This window comes from Cavia porcellus, unplaced genomic scaffold, assembly GCF_034190915.1.
Source record: "Cavia porcellus strain 051 isolate PalLab524CR breed Dunkin Hartley unplaced genomic scaffold, mCavPor4.1 scaffold_24, whole genome shotgun sequence".
Lineage (NCBI taxonomy): Eukaryota > Metazoa > Chordata > Mammalia > Rodentia > Caviidae > Cavia > Cavia porcellus.
In genome coordinates, this window is record NW_026947507.1 from 28,923,309 (window position 1) to 28,944,839 (window position 21,531).

Genomic DNA, 21,531 nt, shown 5'->3' on the forward strand with positions numbered 1-21,531 from the left:
AAGAGGAACTGTGGGAGTTCATGGCCATCAACTCAACCCTACAGAAAATAATGAAGGATATTCTAGAGAGAGAGAGAGAGAGAGAGAGAGAGAGAGAATACCACAATTCCAGCAACAGTGTCAGAGAGGCCTTGGTGAACAAGAAGGACAGTGAATGAAGGAGAAAAATGGACAAATAAGAGCAGAAAAATAGAATAAAAGAGTTGAGGCAGAGAAGGTGGGCTATAATTTTAACATAAATAGCCTAGATACACTAACAAAAAAAAAAAAAAAAAACAGGCAGAGAAGATTAGGAGGCAGGATTCATCGAGATGCTCTGAATAGAAAATGTACTCAGCCTGAAAGAAGGTTAATAAACTGACAGTCAAAGATGAGAAAATGAAGCTCTAAGTGACAGGAAACCAGAGAGAAATAGGGACAACCTGTCCAGCAGCCACAGATGTGTTGGAAAGTTATGACGCTTTTGTGCAGTGTACAACTATAAAGGTAGAGGGAAGGAAAATGTTGTGGCTTTAGTAAGTAAAAAAATACAACTCAAGATCAAGCTCAGGGGTAAAAGGTTCAGCACCACTCAGATAGATAATGGGTTGCCCCCTTAATCTAAAACTAAAGGAGTTAGTGGGACCCAAAATATACAAAGCATCCTGAGAAAGGGAAAGGTGAGGAATTGCCTAAAAAAGGAAGGCAGAGGACATTGTTAATGTGTATCAGGATTTAAAAGCCACAGTAATCTTATTGCTCTGCTTAGTTTGATTTTATTTTGTTCAGGTCAGTCTACTCATACTAGATTTTAGGGCATAGATAGCTATCCTCAAAGTAGCAAGTTATACCATGGTAACTATTGTTAAATTCCTATTAACTTAAACTGAAGCCCTGTGTTACTTACATTGTCTTACTATGACTGATCTTATTTGAAGCTGGTTTGTTAAACTGCTGTTTTGCCTTGACTGATCTTATTCGAATTTGGTATGCTTGATAATATTGAGTCTAAGAGTAAAGGCAACCACTCTGAAGATGGCAAGATGTAATAACATACCCATTCCAGTTTGATTATTAACTGCTTTTGAAGTCCTACAATGTCTCCAAAGTTATGTTTTTTATTAAAATAGCTGTGTAATGCTATGTTCAATTATTATACGCCTGATGATGTGGACAACTCTATTGAAAATAACAAGAGAAAGCATAGTAACTACTGTAGATCACCTAATAATGTGGATTTATATGTCTTTTTCATTTCCTGCTTTTCTAATAATTTGTGGGGTTTTTTTGTCTTATTATGATCTGTTTTCCCTATAATACAGAAAGGAATAGATATACATGTAGAGATTCACACATGGGGAGAATTTCTAAACAGTTTACAGGAACAGATTATATACTGCATGATGTTACGAACAGATACTCTGAAGAAGAAGAGACAAAAAACCCAGTGCTAATTCTGTAACATTATGATATAAAATCTAGCAAAACTATTATTGACTGGTCAGAGTGATATTAGTCTAATCTCTTATGTTCAATTTCAAGATAAGGACAGCTACTATGAAGAGAATGAGGGACATTATGGCAGTCACTATTGACTCCCCAATGTCAGGTCTTGAAGACCTAAAAAGCCTTTATCACCCTGTTATGATCAGATTAGTTCTATAATGTTCAGTATGTATTCACTGTGTGTGAAGATGGGGACAATTATTTGGAAGAAAACTAGACAATAAGACAGACAGTGAAAATCTCCAGTGGACTTGCTTTGAAATCAGTGTTTCTTAAAATTGTTTCCTTGTGATCTGTTTTGTTCTGTTTTGGTATGTTTAATCTTACCCTCTTTAAGATATGGCAAATTCTTTTGAAGATAGCAAGAGGCATTGTAGTAGACATTGTTGATCACCTTGTATTTTGTTTTTACATCATATAGTATGTCTATTCTTGTTTTAACTGACTCCATTTTGCTTCGTCACATTTGGTTTTATTCTCTTCAAACAAAGTAATAAGAACTGTAGGAGTAATAAAACCTAAAATGTGTAATTGTTATTATAAAAAAGAGGAAAAGGAAGTGCTCTAAAGGATATAACCACATGTCTGTGTAAGTGTGTAAAACAGACCATATTACTAAGTTTTTGTTGGATCATTGAACAGAAATGTTTGCAGTTTCACTGTTTAAATGTTCACTTTGTATGCTTTTTATTTTGTAACTTGAACAGTGACTTCTAAGATGACAATATATAATCTATCAACTAGTGATTTCTTACTATCTGTTTTTTGAAATTCTGCATTACTTCTACCCATTTTTCTATTTTGCTTTTTTTCTCTTTAAATAAAATCTTTTTAAAAATTAAATAAATAAATAAAATGAAGGAGTTCACATCTGCTAAAATATATCAGCACATTATCATGCCTTAACATTAATCATTAATAAGCTATAAAAGAATAATAGACTTTAAAGAAATAGATGTTTTATTAGTACCAGATTTTTATATGTGAATTTAAATAAAAATATTTACATTTTTTATTTGTTTCTTTTTATATCTTTATTGGTATGTGTTTTTAGTACACAATGGTACATTCTTTATGGACTGTGGAAAAATGTGAGCTTACATTCATTTTATACTACAATCTTATATACTAAAAGCAAAAGCTTTAATACCAACTGTCATATGGTAGTATATGACACACACATGCACACATGCATAGACTCACATGGATACACACACATGCATTTCAAATCAGCAAAAAGCATTTCACACATAATATCATTCTTGGTTATTGTAACATGGCCTAAGTATATAAAGTCTCCCATCCAAGTACTAACCAGACTCAACTCTGCTTACCTTTGAGATCAGACAAGATGGGATGGATTCAGAGTAGTGTGGATGTAGACTCTAAGTATGCAAAGTAAAGAACACTAAGTCAGTGAAAAATGTCTTGGCTTCTCCTGTATGTAAAATATATCTACTTCCCTTTTGAAATATAGACAAAGCTTTACATTGAGATAGCTCTCAAAATTATGAAACATGTTGCATTCTCTATGGGATAGTTGGCCTACACTAATTCATGTTTCTCAAATAATATTCTGAAGCTGTAAGTTCAGTACTGTGGAAAATGACAACAGAAAAAAAATATAATGATGATTTTCATCTTTAAAGTCTTTTATTCTTATTATGGATTTTGTAATTATTTTACCAAATGATATACATTTTATGTTAGATTTTTGCATTTGAGAAATGGAGCTTTAATTGTAGAACATTTCCCACAAAACTTTTTTAATATTTGGGGTAATTCATGCAAAGAATATGATAACTTAACTATAAAAATTAATTAATTACACATTTGTTTAGGTTCAATAGTAATTTGATATTCAAGAATTATTCTCTATAAATCCATGAACACAGTCATGTCAATATATGAATATGCATGTACTGTATATAACACATAAATGTATCTCGAACTAATTCAAAGCTCTGACTATAATACTTAAATTTGGAAATTTAAAAATCCATCTATAAATAAATTTAATGTATGTAAAATGAAATACTTATGTATTCAAAACAATGCCTGAATAACTATTATTGATTTTATAACACTTCAGAAAATATATGTAAAATTATCACAGTTTTTAAAATTGATGTATGAGTATTTGTATATCTAAATGTCATGTGTGCACAGTGATAATCAGATGATTTTGCATTTGAAACATAATACTAGAAGTACAATACAGTACAGAAGCTCTTAATGTGGTTATGTCTCAGGAAGACTTTTGGTGTAGAATCAGAGCAATTTTTTTAATTTAAATTACATAAAGTTATAATCTATTTATATGTAAATATAAATAATATTGAAATACATTTGGAAGCAATTATAATCTTTGTTAATAATAACAAAACTTATGAATAAATTTCATCTTAAAATTAATTCTGAGGTATACAATTTTGGTACTTTTTAAAATAAATCATTACAAAACAATTGTTCCATGGAAATTTATGGTCCCTGCTCCTGATTTAAATGGATCATAAACTTCACTGCAAGATTAGAGCAAATGCTATACAGAGAGAAGCCGCATTCATGTAGGATAACACTTTCAACATATGAGTCTGTTGAGTTTCCTTGTGTGAGCATTGGTTCAAGAAGACAGAAAAGTAAATACAGTTAGTTGATTTGACTTTTCAGTGAACCAGTTTCTGGTAAATTTCAGTGACCCCTGTTCTGGTAAATAATAGTTTTTTGTTCACGTCTCGTATGCAGCTTGTGAACTTCAGATTCTCTCTAACTAAGTCTTTGAAGAAAATTGTAACCCAGTTACTCTTTCCATGGGACCACTGGTTAGCTATAGTTTTACTACATTTTAATCATTGGTATATTGGAACAGGAAAAGACATTTCAGTGAAAACTAATTTGTTGTTTAGGCTGGTTGGTAAATGTTTCCAACCTGCCTGATTTCAAACTACCAATATGAAGTGACTAAATAAAATGGAATTGGAAAGAAACACATATTGCATCTCCTAAGCCACTGAAAGCCAATTGCACCACATCACTAATTTAAAACACTGTTGATGTATTTCATTCTTTGTAAAACCTCAAACTATTACTTTGTGAGATCCTTAAAATAAATCATTATTGTGCACAAATATACGAACTAGCATTCCGTTGCATGTCTGTATGTTAAGATATGTTTATACATTTTTCCAATCTTTTGCTTCTTTCACAATGATAACGAGGGATATTCTAGAAAGAGGATACTAAAAAAATGTTTTCATCCTAAACTGAAGATGACACAGAGCAAGTCTACCCTTCAGTCACAGTTGTCTTGGTTTTGATTTAAGAACTAAGCCTCTTTTTCTGCAAACAATAGGTCTTTGGAGCTCATATCTTACTGCTCAGTTGTTTATCAAATCGCATAGAAAATGTGGTCTATGTGACCTATTAAGACCTGAAGCAGATGACACCTTGACAACTGCAGGAAATTCAGGTTAAATTTTCCTATGAGTAGAAAATAGTACTTTCAAAATTGCTTCAAGAGAATGCCTCCTCATATTTTGTTCTACCATTGTCTCCTTGTTAAATAACAGAGAATTAGAAAAGATAGTGACAGATTACAACATCTTTTTAAGTAGGTAAGGAGTTATTCTCATAAAGGGCTTTGCATTGCAATCCCAGCTCAAGTAAAATTTTATTAACAAGACATATAACCTTAGTTTATTTAAAAGTACCTCTGAATGAGGTATGATTTAAAATCTTTAGGTAAATCCCTTTTACAACAAAAAAGCTAGTGAGTAAAACAGACCTAAATGCACTGCTGATCTCTAGTCAAGAGCTTTAAAATAATTACTGTACTTCCAGTACTCCCTTAGCACTTGCTCTTGTGAAATCTTACCATCAGTCTGCTATTGCCTGCTCTTCCTTGCATTAATGTAGCTCTTTGAAACTTTATTCTCATGGAGAATGTCACCATCATTTACTAAATTTTAATCTCTAGTTGAAGTTGCAAAGTTTGATTAGTAAAAGCTTACAAGTAATTTAGATTCTATCTGTGTCCCAAGAAAAGGTGCTACTATTGGATATCACTTCATACTCTTCCTTCTTTGGCTGAAGTCCTTTTAGAGAGGTCTGTATAATAATACTCTGGTGGGAATCATTTCTAGAAAGACCTATTATCACATCTCCTTCTCTGACTGATTCTTCTGCCTCCCATTTCCATTTCTAAGAATCATTGTATTTACCGGAGAAGACATAAAATCCATTATAATCTCACTATTTCAAAGTTAAAAAGTGAATTTTTTTATCTATAAACAAATTTTCTATGCTCTATAACCTAGAGTACTTACAAACAGCTATTTAAGACCTTAAGCATTTGGTGGTCATTATTCTGAAAATTATGCTGCTATGGTTGGGCTCTGATATGTTCTCTGAATTTTCAAGTATATGAAAGTGATTCAATTATAAAGGTAAAATAGACTACTGGCTGTCAGGAGGTAAAATCTGACTAGTGGAATATTACTAAGGCCACAATCTGCAAGGGGATATGACTTTCCCTATGTCTTGTCTTTCCCCTCTGTTTCTTGGAGGCAATAGGTCAAGCATATTATCCTCTCCTATGCCTCCCTGCTGTCTTGTTTCTGCCTTACAGTCAGAAGATGATGGACTAAAGCAGTGAAACTAAATAAACCTCTCGTTAAATTTTGGTTGCTGGGTACTGAGTCTTGTGATGGGTGAGTAACTAAGACAGATGTTAGAAGCCCAGAAAATAGCTGTGACTCTACTTGAACATGTGGTTCAGCAGCCTTTGCAAGCAGTTAACTGGAGGAGTTTGGATAGTAAGTAAAGCAGGTTAGAAAAGACTTGAAGAGGGATGATTTGCAATATGAGTCCGAGCTCAGAAGACCAGAAGGTTGACAGAACTGTCTGCATTTTGCCCATGTCCTGAGACTTTGCAGGAGATTAAGGACATTAATCTGGCTAGGAAACATCAAGGAAGCCAAAGTTCGGACAGTGGCATGGGTATTCCTGGATACTTTTAACAAGGATTAGTGAAAATCAGGAGCAAATGGAAGAAGCGAAAGATATATGAAGTTTCCCATTTTCCCAGAAAGGAAGCCTCTGTAAATTTGGACCCTTGGAAAACATGATTATTGTAAAGACTAGCATTAAAAGGAATCTACATATTTATATCAGGACAATAGGAAAGATGGTATCTCAGTCATCATCAAACTCCATCCTTTATAGTCTCAAGTTTATAAAACTTGCAAAGTTTTCATTTGAGAAGAGAACCCTTAGCTCCCATTCCAGATAAATGATGCCAAGACAATTGATTCATCAAGATTCATTTTACAATATTCAGGTTTTCAGGCACTTAGAAGACTCTGCAGTCATGATACAAGGAAGGATGCCACTGGTTGAGCTGACTGCAGATTTTGGCATTATCTACATGGTTGGTTTTGTAGGCAAACAAAAGCTATGGGGTCTTGGAGGCTTCCATCTACATTTCAAATAAAGCCTAAAAGGTCACACAGTGCTCCACTTGAAGATGGTATATAAGCTGTGAGAGAGAAGGTGAAAGGGCAGTGGAGACCTTAGAAAGTTGGAGATATCAGGAGTGCAGAATATCTGCTAAGGAAATTCAAAGACTTAGGTGAAACCAGGAAGGCTATGATAGCCAGTGCCTAGAAACAAGCCCACCCATACCCTTTGGAGCTCACCTTTCACCACAACTCTCTCTGGGTACTGTACGTGAAGCTGTGGGATTTAATGTTTGACCATCTGGGTTTGGCTCTTGCTTTGGTCTAAGTCTTTTGTATCTCTCTATTTCTCTCCTTCAGAATGGAAATATCTACTTTGTGCCATGGTATGTTGGAAGTTCTGACCTTTCTTTTTTGAGTTTTATAGGGGCTTATGGTTTAGAATTCACTTTGTATTTCAGAAGAAACTTTGGACTTAGACTTTTCAGCACTGCTAGAACTATTTTGATTTTAGCAGCCTTCAGAGCCTGACTAAATGTATCTTGCATAAAGAGATAAACATGAGTATTTTGGGGACCAAAGGAAGAATGTTATGGTTTGTATCTTAAATACCTTCCCCAAATTATCATGTTTTGGGAAGTGATTGGACCATGAGTGGTCCTATAGATGCCTTAATAAGATGTGTTGCCTGGTCAGAGATGGCTACTAGGGGTATGACCTGGAAGCGGTCATCTCCAACCCTTGTCTCTCTGCTCCTGGCTGTCATGGGTTGATTACTTTTATTCTATTTTAGTTTATTTAAGTTTGTTTGTACAGTTTAGATATCCATATTTATAATATTGGCAGGGAATTTGTACCTATACATAATATATCTTGGTTCCTTTATTTTTCCTCTTCTATGCCCCGCTGTTATCCTCTTTCTGCCTTGGAACTACATATTCATGGATGGAAATTGTGAGCCAAAATAAATCTCTCCTTCTTTAAATTGTGAGCATCAGTTATCGTGTTTTCCAGTGATGAGAAATATGTGATGTATTATAGTCTTGAAATAATCCTTATTGTAATTAATAAAACAGAGCAAAAGTGAATACTACCACTTACTCATCTTCAGTATCTTTATGTCTATCTACATCTCTGTATTGTTTCCCTATTTTTCTATATTTCTACTTATGTGGAAAATCACTGAAGTAGTGTATTGTGCGTTAAGGTTGCTCAATCCTTTCCCAGGTTCTTTCTGGAAATAATGTGAATTCAAGTTCGGAAGTAATCTGAAATGATTCATGTAGTCTTCCTGAATAAATAGCCTGCATGTGTGGTAAAAACATGATGATATGTTATGCATAATTTATGAAATAGAACATGATATTTTCTTGAAGAAGCGTACATGTAATGTTACTTATAAACATAGGAATTAATTTACAAATAAGTGAAAAGCATGCTAATGGTAAGACCTAAATGCATTTACCTAAATTAATGAAGAATTTTTTGGTAATAACACAAAACCATGAGTGTATAATTTGTATCTAACACTGTAAGAAGTCATGCCATTTATACTGCAGTATGTATCAGTAAATTGATGGGGAAGTTAATGTGTGGATAGACACACATGCGAAAATTTTAGGCAACATGATGAACAGAATTTTACATATATTCCAGGTTAAACTTTCATTTTCCCAAAAAGTAGTAAGTAAGTGAGAAAATACCGTAAGTAGCAACAACAACAACAACAATCAAAAAGCTGTAAAAACTTATAACAATTAGCGTTTTTGTATTTTGGTCACTAAGGCAAAATTATATAATAAATAAATGTAATAAATGTTGCACACAGCTCTTTTCTAGTATCTGCTCAGAACTGTATTTAATAAAAGATACACTTCTCTCTCGAGCAAAGTTTTTAACTGTGTATAAGTATTAATCTGCTGGAAAAACATGAAGGATCTTTTTTTTAAAATTTTATTTAAGAGGAAAAAGAGAAAATCACAAAGCAGTGTAAGGGTACACATAATACAGGACTACAAAAAAAAACATAACAGTAAGAAATCACCTGTTAATAGATTACATATTATCATCTTGGAAATAGTTGCTCAAATCACAGTATCAAAGAATACAAAGTGGAAGATCTTTTATTAAAAGTGCCAGAACACTGGAGTTTATTTGATATTTGTGATGGAAAATTAATTTAACCTCTTGTACAGAATATAACAAAGTTTCAACCAATGAAGAAAAGAAAAACAATGAAACACACGTAGTAACGAAGGGAAAGTTTGTGGCATCATTCTAGAGAACGGGGCACTGTGTGAGAGGAACGGGAAACTGAAATCAGACAAGTATCCAACATTCATTCAATTACTTATTCAACATGTACTTATCAACAAATTCTAGGTGCCTAATACTGTTAAAACAAAATCAAGATCAGTAAAGCAGACAAAAACTCAGCCCTTTAGAGTAAAATTACTATTCAGGGAATTGACCAAAAAACTAGGAGGATTATACAGCAAACTACATAGTGTGATAGAATACGATATGAATAATGAGAAAAATAGGCAATCAGGAGAACTGGGAATGGCTGGAGGCAATAGTGTGTGTGTGTGTGTGTGTGTGTGTGTGTGTGTGTGTGTGTGTGTGTGTGTGTAAACTTTGCCAAATGTCCTTTAACATAGGATTTTCAGAGAACAGTTAACATTGATGTATACTCTTGACACTAAAATAGTCAATCATGTGAACCTATTGAGAAGGGATATTTTAGGGAAAGGGAAAACTCAAAATGCAGATCAGTAATACAAAATTATATATGAAAGAAATGTAAGGTGAGAAGCACAGCTAGAACAGGATGAACAGGTATGAGTTGTAGAAGATGACGTCAGAAGGAAAGGTAAGGATGCAATAAAATAAACATTTAGACAAAATCAGCAAACTCTTTAGATTATAAAAAGGATCAGTTGAAAAGGACATGAATCCAAAGTGGGCCACTCAAGCTAATCTGTTTCATCTTCTATTTGTCTCAGGTCACACCCCCTGTGCAGCTGAAGACCTGAAGCTAGTACAGAGTTGGTTTTATCAAGCTTGCAGCTATTCACTGGTCACATCTGCAACACACAGAATAAAGCCTATTCAGTGTCATCTCCATTCTGATCCCAATTTTATGGCTTACTTATTTACATATGAAGCAAATAAAAATGTTTAAAATTAGCAAGTTCCTTCTATATAGTAAGATACTTATAAGCAATAATATGTATTTCATTGAGATAAGTAATATACTTTCTGTTGCTCTGAATCTACTGAGCTGAAAGTAACAGAAATTAGATTACTATTGAAAGTAGAGAAAATAATATAGTATTCCAAAAGAAGTGCATAGCTTAAAGTGACATAAATTTTCCCAGAGAAATGCTGAAAACATAGAAATCTCCCTCAGAGCTTACTATGCTGCATTATAATTTTATTAAACAGATGGTCAGCCATAAAGTAAAGCTACAGATGTTATTTTACAAAGTCAAAATACATTTCACTTCTTTTCCACTTTTGTTCTGTGAGAAAAGAGTTTACCATTGTTTGTCCAAGTCATGAGGATTATAAAATATTATAGAAATGGATAGTACAAAATACATACATTTCTGCTTTCTCTTTCCCTACTTTGGCTTATGAATTATTCCAGTGTTTGAGTTCTACTTTTTATGTGTGTATTTTCAGAAAACTCTGGTGTAAATTAGCAGTATGATTTCAATTTGAATTTCTCCAATTTAGAGTTCTTTATGGTGCTTCCTATTTAGCAGCATGTTCTCACAAAGAGCTAGAAACAGTGGGTATTACAACTCGCTAAAACCCTCTTGCACAGAAGATGTCATTACTATGACAACAGCAGACAATAGAGAATCACAGAACACCAATAAGTCTCATGAACTTTAATAAATGGTTTCATTTTTCTATTGCTATATCCTTGACTATACAGAATTAAAATTCCAGGATGCTGAATTCTGAAATTTGCATGTGACCTTAAGAAAAGATATCTCTTTTCTCAATTTTTATCAACATCATTCCTAATATTGCTTTTCAGTATTCAGATGATTAATTCTTCAATACTATGATTTGCTAAAATAAAAGTGTGATACATAAAACTAAATAAACAGGGGGCTGGGAATTTAGCTCAGCAGCATAAGCACCTGCCTTGCAAGTAGGCGGTCATGAGTTTAATTCTTGGTACCAATTTAAAAAAAAAACTAAATAAACTGAGTAAATGCATTACTATTTTATATGTAGCACTTGTTAGTGTGCACATACTGGCAAAGATCTCCTTCCCTGAAATTAATATGTATAGAATACAGTATTTGAGCACATCAGTTAAAATTAGTTTTTTCTTTTAAATTCATTTTAATGGTATTTCTCAGTGGAAAATGAAATCACATTATCTAAGGCAAGTGCTCAGTATCGTTGTACCTAATTAGCCATCAAAGCTCATTTATTTTGTATTTATAAAGCCAAACATTTAGTGAATAAAATGAAGTAAATGATTCATGAATCTTTCCAGATATATGTACATTAATATTTTTATCAAGTAAAGTAAAATGTAAGATGATCACTCTGTCTCTGCAGATTTGGTATTTTAAAATTAATTTTGTAATTACCCCATAACTCCACTCTCTCTTTCACAGTTCTCTCTAGTCTTTGTTTACCAACTTGTTGGTTGCTGTTCTTATTTTTCTATTCTACTTTTCATTTAAGCAAAATTTATCTATATTTTTTATGGAAAAGTGACTTTCACTTCTGCTTCTGTGCTGGATGTATTAATTTTTGATTCTGAACAACAGATTCACCAGTTTTGTGCATCTTTGTATTTCACTTTCTTTCCACTTTTTGGCTTTCCATAGTGTTAAAATATATTTTTCTGAACACTGATTAATCATTGACTGTCTTGTCTCTTTTTTTTGCTTTAAATATAGAATAAATTGCACAATTTAAAGATAATTTTAAAAACAGCTTCATTAATATAATGATTTACATATTATACAACTTGAGTATTTATATTCTATAACTCAGTTTTCAGTATATCCACAATATATGCAAACATCACCATCAGATTTAGATCATCCCTATTGTCTCTGCATTAAATCTTATATCCTTAATTATCATCTCTCATCCTTCAGGCCATCTTCTATCCCCTCCCCTAAAAACCCACTGACTTACTTTCTGTGCCTGTAAATTTCCCAGTATGGAAATTTTGTATCAATGAAATCATTTTTTTAAATAATTGGCTTTCAGTTAGCAAACATTTCAATGTTTATCCAATTTGTAGACTATATCAGTAACTTATTGCTTTGTGCTTCGTTGTATTAATATAGTACAATCCTTTATTTATCCACTGTTGATGAATATTTGGACTGTTCCTACTTTTTAGCTGTTTCTATGAACTCTGCTATGAAGATTTTAGTGCAAGTTTTTATTCGAACATTTTATTTGGTTATACAAAGTCATTTTTCTTGGTTATACAAGGACTTATCAAGAATATGTTTAAAAATGTGTTACAATATAACACATTTTCATAGAAGTCTCCTTTAAATTACTCTTCCATATCATTCATGTCATTTTTTAAATGGTTCTGGAAGTTCTCTTTCAGAATTACCTTTATGAGCTGTAGTCCGTACTATGGCCCAAACTGACTGAATGCTGCTGTCTGTGCCATCCAACAGAAAACTAGGCTCTTATAGACATTACGGTAAGTCTTCCTCTACCTTATTCACCATGTCTGACGTTGTGAAGTATCTGGTTCTTCCCCAATGGTAAAATGGTCATAAAAGGTAAACATTTTGGATCAGCTAAAGACAGCCTGTCAGCCACCATGACAGCACAACTAAAGACTTGCACGAAAAAGAACTTTCAGAACTACTTCAGAAAGTGGCAAAAATGATGGGGTTTAGTGTGTATGATGAAACGTGTGTTTCACTGTAATAAATTTTAAAGTCTTACAATCACCATTTTTCTTGGTCAAGTCTCACAAGCCTAAGTGTGGCATTTTTGGGTCACAGGGCAACCCAAAGCTTAATCATTTGAAAAGCTGCTGAAATAATTTTCAAAGTGAGGCTGCCCCATTTCATATGATCACTGGAAGTACTTGGAAGGTTTCCAATTGTTCAACATTCTGCCTTGTCATGTGTCATTTCGATCCCAGACATTTTATAGGTAAGAAGTGGTAACTCGCTGTGCTTTTGGGTTTCACTTCCTGATGAGGAATGATGATTTCTGGGTCTCTCAGGCAAAATATTCATTCATGTAATTGATCTGCTTTTAATTGGAACTTATATTATTCTTATATATTATAATATTCTTATATATTCTATGTTGAATTATAACAAAATAAATGTTGGGCAAATGTTTCCTTTTCCTAAAGTCCTTACAAAAAATCAGTTGATTCTGTATGTATGGTAAGTGACATGAGTGGAGATCCTTGCTTTATTATATACTGAAGGGAAAAGTATTACTTTTTCCATATTAATTATATTAGCTGTCAGTATGTCATAGATGATTATCATTGGATTAAAATCAGCACTTTATGTATTTCATGTGTAATTGTAAATATGAATCACTGTTGAGTTTTTTCAGATCCTTTTTCTACATCTATCAAAATGATCATGTGAGCACTATTATTTCAGTATTTTTCATAGAGTATTTTGCCTTGTTTTAATAAAAAGGCTAGACTCAAATGATTTCAAAGTGTTCTTCAATCTTCCATTTCTGGAAATGTGTAAAAATGTTGATATTCAGTTATCTTTGAATGTTTAGTAGAATTCACTTGTGAAGCCATCTTTTCCTAGTTTTTACTTCATTGGTAGCTTTTCAATTTCTGAGTAAATCTCTTATTTGCTAATGGTGTTTGTATTTTCTATTCCTTCTTGATTAGGGTTTGTAGATTTTATATTTTTAGAAGGATATTAATTTTTTCAAAATTGTCCAATTTATTAGTGTGTAATGAACATAATAGTCTAATAACTCACTTTATTTCTGAAACAATTGTTTTAATGTATATTCAAGTTTTGATCTGATTTCATTTGAATTGTTTCATTACAGTTAGAAACATTAGAAACATTGGATTGTACATTTGTAATTTTATAAGCCAGTTGACATTACAGAGTCTTACTACAAACAAACATATAAAACTATGTGGGCTGGTATTATTATTTAACTTGAAACCGCTTTAAAATGTATATGTATGTCAAAATATCACATTATTGAGAGTAAATAATTTTTACTTGTCAATTATATCACAAAAATGAAAAAAATGTAGAGTAATTAATAATTAAGTGATGACTAAACATCACTTAGGGTAGTTAACATTAATTTTAGGTAGTGAGGTAATTTTTCAGGAAACTAGGCATTCAGTAAGTATTTATTAAAGCATTTAACAAATGAAATGAATTTAGTCAGATAATCCCACATCAAAGAAATGTATCTAATAAATTACTATGTATTTAAGAGCAGTATCCTCAAAATATTAAAAAGAACCAAATAAACCCTCAACAATATAAATATCTAACTTTAAGCCAAACAAGAAAACTTAAATAAAGACCGTAAAAATAAAAATTATAGAAGTTTTGTCAAATGAAAGAGAAAGACTGAAAAGAAAAAAAAAATTAAAGTGTGAGTTCTAGAAAATAAAATTTTATTTTTTATTCTCATACCTCCTAGCTGACATAAAATTTCACATTTGCAAAAGGTGTATCTGCCTACTTCCTGTTAATTAACTTTTATTTTGCTCTTTATTTATACTTTGAGTTTTGAGTTTCTTTTATTTTGTTGTTTTTTTTTTTTTTTTTCTTCTTTTGTGGTGCTATTACGGAAGGTCTGCTTTCCCTTATTTCTCTCTCAGAAGTTTGATGTTTGTGTGCTGGAAGGCTACTGATTTCTGAGTGTTGATTTTGCTTCAAACTACATTACTGAATTTGGTTGTTAGATCAAAAGTCTTTCATTGGAGTTTTGTGGTTTTGCAATGTAGAAAAGCAAGTGATCTTCCTTTAATTCAGTATAAATTCTACTTTTCCTATCCTTATTCCTTTTATTTCTCTCTCTTGTCTGATAGCTCTGGCTAATGGACATCTTTGTCTTGTTCCTGTTTGGGGGTTTCAAAGCTCTTAGTCTTTGTCCATTTAATAAGATGTTGGCTGTTGGTTTATAGTATATGATTTTTATCAGATTGAGGTCAAGACCATCTACTCTGATTTTCTGTAGTTTTTTTTATGATGAATGAGTGTTGCAATTTATCAAAACCTTTTCCTGCATCTATTGAGATGATCATGTGATTCTTGTCTTTGGCTCTGTTGATAAGGTGTGTTATATATATTGATTTGTGTATGTTGAAGCATCCTTACATTCCTGGGATGAATTTCACTTTTTCTTGTATAATCTTCTTGAGGATTTGCTGCATTTTGTTTGCTAGTATTATACCGAAGAAAAGTCCTTTATATAATCTATGGTGGCCTTTAGGTCTCTTTTTTGGTTAGATATTTATCTGATTTTGATATCAGGGTAATGCTTGCTTCCAAAAATAAGTTAGGGAGAATTGCTTCCCTTTCAATTTCACTGAAGAGTCTTGTCTTCTCTAAATTTTTTGTAGAATTCAGCAAAGAATCCATCAGGACCTGAACATTTCTTTGTTGGTAAGTTTCCAATTACATTTGCAATTTCATTAACTGAAATTGGGTTATTTAGAAGTTTTATATCTTCTTGATTCAATTTTATTAATTCATACATTTCTAGGAATCCATCCATTTCTTCTGTATTATTGAATCTATGAAAGCAAACCTTTTAGAATTAAGTATTAATTATCCATTGTTTTTCCATAGAATCTGTAGTGATTTCACCACTTTTATTCATTATTTCATGAATTTGAGGTTTTATTTCATTTTTTATAAGATTTGCTAGGGATTTATCAATTTCATTTATTCTTCCAAAGAACCAGCTCTTTGATTCTGAGGTCCAACACAGTGCATTGAGGTTTCTTAGCTGGCTGGAGTTGCTAGAGGTCTTTTCTGGGCCCCACGTCATGCACCAACCCTCCCTGGGATCACTGATCAGGTCTTTCTCTGGTTCCACACTGTGCACTGACACTGCATGGCTGGCTGGGGTTGCTGGGTGGGTTTTTCCCAGGCCCTGCATGATACAGAGAAGCTCCTTGGCTGGCTGGGGTCGCTGAGTAGGTCTTTCTCAGGTCTTGCTCAGCAGATACTCTTGGGATGCCTCCTCTTCTTAAAAAACAATCATTAATGCCCGCTCTGATTGTATCATTTTAATGTTACCTCTTTAAAGACGCAGTCTCCAAATCTCATCAAATTGGGGGTTGGGATATCCACTTACAAGTTAAAAAGAAGACAGTTCACTGTACTGCATGTGGTTCAGATACAATAAATGTCTACAGTTTGTAGTTCAGCTACCAGAGATTTATGGCTTTTGAGGAAGATGTGATACATAGCACTGCTTACCGAACTTCAGCTGCATGCCTTAGCTGAGCTGTCCTGCCTGTCTGCATGTTCTGAATCAATTAAATACATTTACCTTTTAGCATCATTTTCTCTACTGAATGTCAGCCTGTGCATTTTTTCCAATTATATCTTCCAATTTCCTAAAGTATACTAAACAATTTTGTTCGTGTTGAATGTTTAGTGCTAAATCTGACATCTTACTTATGCCTAATTTTCTTACTAGTTTTTGATCTATATATTTCATTCTAATATACAAATTGTCTAATGTTCTTTCTGCAAGTTAAGATGGGCTTACTTACACATAAAGTAACTATTTAATTTAGAGGAAAAAATGTTTACTCACTATTCAAAACAAAAACCACAAAACATCAGTGTCAAATGTTAACCACCCAAATTCTTAAATTTTGTTGGTCATTACTTCTTTGGGGGATTCTTTGGGGAATTCTCCCACTATAATTAAGGAGTCATTTTATCTCAAAGAATTCTTTCCATTTTTGCTTCTCCTAAGATTATTGTATTATACTATGAAAACCTTGACACATATAAAATGCTGAATTTATATTAGCATTTCCTGTACATGTATGTATGTATGTATGCATGTATGTATATATGTATGTATGTATTGGTGGGGTATAAAAGAATAGAAGGATAAAATAAAAATAAATGTTTTATAAATAAGTAGGAGAAGAGGAATTGAAGTGAGAGAAGTGGAATGGGAAAAAAAGAAGTAAGATATATTATGTAAAAGTACAAATTCCTTATGATGTATTATGATAATATTTTATCATTTATATATACAATGTACTGATAAAATAAGGTTTTTTAAAATTCTGATTTGACTCAGACTGTAGTTATTTATTATATGTGTTACATCTATACTCAGAATTTTTATACTAAAAATGAATTACATTTTGAGTAATACTAATACCTAATTGTGGTAAATATATCGAAAAACATAAAAAGCCAAGCTGAAGTCATCAATCTAAAAGTCTTTGAGAAAAAAATGGCCTGAATATTTTTGCCTCTTTGGTTATTCCTAAATCTGAGTTTTTACTCTTAAGAGGACAAGCACAAAGATTTCTAGCCACACTTTTGCTGTCTACACTACTCGAGGTCAGACCAATATCAACTCAGAGACTAATTGCCTCTCGTCAGATGAAATTAGGTTGAGGCCCTAAGGACTTTCTTCCTCGTTCTTGTTCTAAAATTTTGCTGAACACTCCCTTTTTTCCCCACAGGAGTTACTGATATTCACTCCTGACCTTATTTACTAGGCTTTAAAAATATATGAAATCTGATTGTGTGCAAATAAAAGGGGTGTTTCAGGATGGATGTATGTTTCAAAAAGTTTAGAAAATCATTTTATCTTAATTTTTGAATAAATTTGTCCGATGTAAAAAACAAAGTACCCCTACACATAACATTACCATTATACAATAGTATAAAGGAGTAACTTTTTAAAAAATTTAGGCTGCAGTATAAATGCAGATTAATAAGGTGCAAAACATTTGGATAACAATATTTTGAATCATAATATTTTTATTTTCACTAAGAACGATTTCAGACATTTCCAAAATTGCAGGCAACATTCACTATTAAACAAAAATGCTTCAGGTCTTTCTGTTACATGTTTTTTTTATATTCACAAATTTCACCTTTATGGTGAACACTACATATATTAATGTAGATATGAATATATCAATATGCAACTTTTATGCACATGTGCTAAATACAAAATTACTAAGTGGACCCTCAGGTTATGACTGGCTTTACATACGAACACTTGGATTATGATCAGAATGTTAGTTTTAACCCATGATCAAAGTCTTGAGTTATGACCCAGAGCTGGCTGCTTGTGCTTCCAGATGGTCTCAGAATAGGTTTAACTCTTAAGTAGTTCTGGAAGGAACATTACAACATTCTTTCCTGTGTGGCCTTAATTGAGAAATGCTGGAACAATGTCTCAGTAAGTACACAGCGATCACCCTATGAGAGACACTGAAGGCTGAACAGAGGAACCTGAGCCTTCAGTTGACAGCTTCAATTGAACCAGCCCTTGGGACAAGACTGAGTTTGTAAGTCAAGGGTCCATCGAGTATATGTGTTTTTATCCATTCCACATGAATTAAAACATTTTGTTAAATTGAAATGAGCCCATTACTTAATTTTCTTCTTTGTAATCTTAGTTCTAAATTCAGTAGGAAATTCAGTAAATCCTGCACTCGAGAAATTTTTAACTTCCCTAAATATAAATTAAACTTTCATTTTCTCTGAAGATGCCACACAAAACTTTATCAATGTAATTTTGAACATTATCATAGTCATTTCATTTTATCTATGACTTCTATTTCTTTATAGTGATACATGCAAAAGCATTTTTTTAAGTATATGATTATCGTTTTTAAAGTTTGACACAATGGTTGAGCACTAAATGTATCACTTGAGATATTTCATGTTCTCACATGGAGATCAGTACTTTAAAAGAGTTTACAATTTAAAATAATTTAAGCTTTGACTTAAACTTAGGGTGCATATAGATTGAATTTAGAACTAAAAGGTTTACCTTAACTTCAAAAGGAAAATATTTCTCCAAAGTAAAGAGACACAACTTATCAAGATAAAAAAATGTTAGAGATTTTCTCAGAGAAATGTTACCTTATTGCTCTATAAATTTGTTCATGACTTTGATAGAAATTTTCAATATTTTTAGCACAAGGGCATCTTAAAGGAATTTCTAACAGTTTGGTATTGTTTCTAGAAAACAATAGCATAGAAGCATAGTAGCATAGAAGAATTATAATCTATGTGACAAACTTCCAATAATTTGCTAGTAACTGTTATGTACCCCCCACAGCTCTTTTTCATTATTTTGCTTCTCTTAATATGTTGCATTTCTTTTCCTTTTGAATCCTTGATAACTCTTCGTTAGGTGAATTTCAGTTTACTAATAAAGTTTTAAAATGAGCTTTCTAACAAAGAATCAATTTTCCAGGAATAGTTAGAAAATCATGAATAAAAACATTTTTACTAGTCATACTTGTTTTTTGTTAAAAAGTGAAATATCATTTCATCAAATTTTTCTTAAAAAAGCTAATAATAGTCTGAAACATGGGATGTAGAATGACTCTGGAAATGACTCATCAGCATTTTTCATGTTTAAGTGGATTCATTTTGCTGATAAGGGGTACTTTTTCTTTTCCTTCCTTTTCTTTTCTTTTTTTCTTTTCTTTTCTTTTCTTTTTTATTCAGATTAACCCTAAAGATGAGTGTATACAGTTAGCATAATCACACTTCTCCCTCTACTGTTCAAGTTAAAAGTGTTTTGAGAATTTGTATATCATCATATATGCCCTACAGTAGAATCAATTTTTGACTCAATATTTGCTTATGGTTTTAGATGTGTGACTGTTTAATGAAATTTCTACTAAGTACAATGTACTTGTTTACACATGTGCTTTATAGGTACCAAATCCCCTCTTTTAATCTCTAGAGCTACACTGCTTGGATTGCATAGTGTTTGGGTAAATCTTATAAAACAGTGGCATAAGAATTCCACAAACATAAACCTGCCAAAGTCCATCACTACAACCTATTTGTCAGATAACACTAGAATGTCAAGTGTGATGCTCTAAATTTTGTATTTTTAGGGGCTGGGGATTTAGCTCAGCAGCATAAGCACCTGCCTTGCAAGTAGATGGCTGTGAGTTCGATCCCCAGTACCGATAAAAAAAAAAAAAAAAAAAAGAAAAGAAAGAAAAAGACAAAAAAATTTTTTTTTGTATTTTGGAAAACTTGTACACCTGGGGAACTACATGCATTTAATATACCTTGATGTTAGTAATAACTAGCAGGACAGGTATATAGAGCTGTTTTACACCTATTAACTTAGTTTTCATTCTTACAGTGAAATTTACATTTTTTCATGATAAAATCTCAATGACAGAGTTTAAGGAAAATGTCTAATTTTAGAAACTGTTAATGACCACAAATAGATTTATTGCCAATGCAAAAGTGTATCTCACTTACAAAATATGTGTTTAATTAAAGCTAATAGATGTAGACTTTTTGAATGGTAAGATCAAATTTGTCTTTTTATTCTGTCTTCTCTTTAATTATTTTATTGGTATTCTATGATGTGATCATTTTGTATGTCAAAATTGTATTTGCATATTTTTAAAATTATCTGATGTATTTAAAATATTATTCAAAAAATGAACCAAAACTTTTTCTATTTGTGCAGTTGTGATTATTATAAATAATATTAGAAATAAGATACATACAACTGTGAAAGTAATGGTGAAATTAATAAATAATAACTGACATGGTATAAACAAAGTATCATTTAATATTCTATTATTTTGCTTTTGAATATTATTTTAATCTGAAGAATAATCCTTTGATGGGAAACTATTTAAAATTTTAAAATATTTTATACTAGAATTGAAACACACTAAACCAATGTACAACTTTACAAAATTTAAATTTGTTGAAACATGCACAGTAGTCATAATTAAAGAAAACCACTTGTGACAATATTTTATCATAAAGTACTTAGGTGTTCTCGATAGGTAATTTGTAAAAAGATGAGTACAGTATCTAGGAAATTATTTGAGATGTGAACTGCTTTAAGACTGAAGTCTTATGGATTTAATCAAGAATGCCCCCCAACGTCCCATCCCCTCAGAAGCAGCATGCATGGAAGGTGACTGGGATGTGAGGACACTGTACTCACCATCAGGAGTTTGGTGGCTCAGTGTGGGGCAGCGAAGAGGAAGGTTACTGGGGAAGGGTATCTCTTTTGCCCTGATTCCTCCTTTCTCTCCCTCCCTGTTTTCTGGCCCCCATGAATGAGCATTTTTTCTCCACAATGCCCCTCTGCTATAAATCTTCTGAATGGAAGTTTCTCAAACATAGATCAAAATTACTGAAACTGTGAGGCAAAATAAACCTCTCCTTTTGACGTTGTGGGTTTTGTGCATTTTGTCCCAAAGATTTTGAAAATGATTAATACATACAGGGTTTCAATTGAGAATATGCACTCTATAGATAGAATTTATTCTTGAAATCATGAGGTATTTCATCAGTGTAAGTAGATATTCTTAAAATTTTTACACAGTGCTGAGGGT